At 33.3% G+C, this 2,535-nt stretch overlaps 1 long non-coding RNA gene across 1 annotated transcript; it reads left to right on the top strand.

Annotated features, from left to right (window-relative positions):
- Positions 1-660: 660 nt before the first annotated feature.
- Positions 661-1,306, top strand: LOC130462494 (uncharacterized). Its single transcript, XR_008922808.1, has 3 exons — positions 661-730; positions 842-940; positions 1,042-1,306. It is a non-coding gene; the product is annotated as an uncharacterized lncRNA (long non-coding RNA).
- The last annotated feature ends 1,229 nt before the right edge of the window (positions 1,307-2,535 follow it).

Below are 2,535 nucleotides of genomic sequence, written 5' to 3'. Positions count from 1 at the left end.
GATGGGCCTAAAGTTAGACAAGATATGGCTGCTATGGGTCGCTCCGAGTTGGCACCTCAAGAAAGGGGAAAACGCTGGTACCTTCCCCCAGCTTGTTTCACCTTGTCTAAAAAGGAGAAAGTTAGCTTTTGTGAGTCTTTGCATGGCTTAAAGGTCCCTGCCGGTTACTCTTCAAATTTTCGTAGACTTGTGTCCATGTCTGACTTGAAATTAGTTGGAATGAAATCTCATGATTGTCACGTGTTGATGTGTCCATGTCTGACGTGTAATAAGTTTGAAAACATTCCTTAGGTTCTTTGGTTCAAAGTTGGGTTCGAAAACATCATTTTTGCCTAAAAATGACCTAGGACGACCCAAATAGCCTTAAATGTGAAATAATAGATTGTAAAGGGTCTTAGAAAGTTATAACTATGCATATGAGACGTGTAATAAGTTTGAAAACATTCCTTAGGTTCTTTGGTTCAAAGTTGGGTTCGAAAACATCATTTTTGCCTAAAAATGACCTAGAACGACCCAATTAGCCTTAAATGTGACTACTACGTATATAATTGCATTTACATGTGTAAACAAAGTATATAATTGCCATTACATGTAAAATATTCTTTGCATTTACATGTGTAAACAAAGTATATATAATTGCATATTTTATCGAATGTGTAGTGCTTTTCGGAGTTACAAGAGACTAGGTGGACAATCTAAGGGAACTAAATTAACATGGATTCCAGCACAGGTATATATATATATAATTAGTTTATTATTTACCTAAGAAATAAGTTTTTCAAAATTATAACATACAATGTGATAGAAATTTTACTTGTGTTATTTATTTTAATGCATTTAGTGTGCTCAACAACCGGGATCACTAGATTGTGGCTACTACGTCATGCGTTTTATGTACGACATAATAATGAATCATGGTAATAGTCAAGATCTTACTAAGGTATGTTCTCATAAACTACGTACTTTATATAATAAATTGAAGTACACAAAACTATTATATTGATCAATCGTTGATAAATTGAATTATTTACACTTTTTTAGGATTTTTCAAGAACATTGCCTTATTCACCGGAGGAGATTAATGAGGTGAAAGATTTTTGGGCAGATTACTTCATGAACAATGTCGAATTTTTAGCTTAATTTGTAATATGAACTTGATCTCTAGCTAGCTACGTACCTTTGTTGTAATAATTTTATGTTTGTTGTAACATGTTGGTTGATCGATCTATGACGAATTTAATTGCCTTTTATTGGGAACGTTAATTACGTTGTAAACTTTAGTGACAGGTATTAATTATAAATGTATTCCCGGTATTGGGAATGAAGCGTCTAATTTCAAAGACGATCATGTCGGAATTTCCAACTAAAATATTAAAAAACGAATATTTTTTTTTAAAAAAATAAGTCATTTGCAACGCACGTTAGCTCAATGTGCGAGGCAAATGACTTAATTTTTTGGCGCTAAAATTGTCATTTGCGTCGCACATTAAGCTATTGTGCGTGGCAAATGACTTTTTTTTTTCGCCTAAAAGTCATTTGCGTCGCACATTTAGCTAATGTGCGACGCAAATAACTTTTCAGGCATGCTGAAAAGTCATTTGCAACGCACATTAGCTAAATGTGCGACGCAAATAAGGTTCATTTGCGTCGCACAAATGTGCGACGCAAATGACTTTTAGTCATTTGCGTCGAGAGCTTTTGCCACGCACGATGTGCGACGCAAATGTGCTTAAAAGTGCGATGCAAATGACCCTTTTTCCACTAGTGATATTTGACCGTTAATATATCACGACAAAAAAATTATAAAAATTTGAAGATATCTCATGAATTTTTTTGATAGATATAATAGTGAGAATGTATGGTCAAAGTTTTGATTATTGAACACATTTTTCAAAGCGTAAAGAACTTAATGAAATGAGGGTAGTATGCAATAAATTAATCCTAAATTTACTCCTAATATAACTCTGAAATGCTAATATATCTCCTAATATAGTAATATATAACTCCTTTTTTTTTTTTGTCAAAAATGAGTATTGCATTATATTAGTTGATCATCACAATTTACAGCAGTTGAGTTTGTGCCGATACCATCAGCTTTCACTCCATGTGAAACAAAAATACAGCCAGATATAGCACAATTACTGCTCAAGAAATTAGTTCCAAAAAAGAAATGTCATTTGAAGCAGAAATACTTTCAGTCGCTAAAATTTCTTGGGGGTTATATCAATCGGTTCTTTGATGCAACAAACTCAGGCGGCCAACAAATTGCCGATATGACCACAAATTGATCAGCAAGCTTAGCACCTGTAGCGCATGATCTAGCCAACATGTGATTTTGCTCAATGGGAAAATCTACCTGTTTGGCCCCTATTTAAAAGGCCAACTTCCGTAATAACATCAATAGCTAGTATATTGCCATTGACATAATAATCTATAGTCCTAATGAGATTTAAATGGTTTTTTACTTGCTATTTTATTTTTAATTTGCATTTCAAAAAACTAAAAATATTTACTAGATAATTACCTAGACAATTA

Source organism: Spinacia oleracea, chromosome 6, assembly GCF_020520425.1.
Source record: "Spinacia oleracea cultivar Varoflay chromosome 6, BTI_SOV_V1, whole genome shotgun sequence".
Classification (NCBI taxonomy): Eukaryota; Viridiplantae; Streptophyta; class Magnoliopsida; order Caryophyllales; family Amaranthaceae; genus Spinacia; species Spinacia oleracea.
The sequence above is the reverse complement of the archived record's forward strand: the minus strand, read 5'-3'. Positions and strand labels throughout refer to the sequence as shown.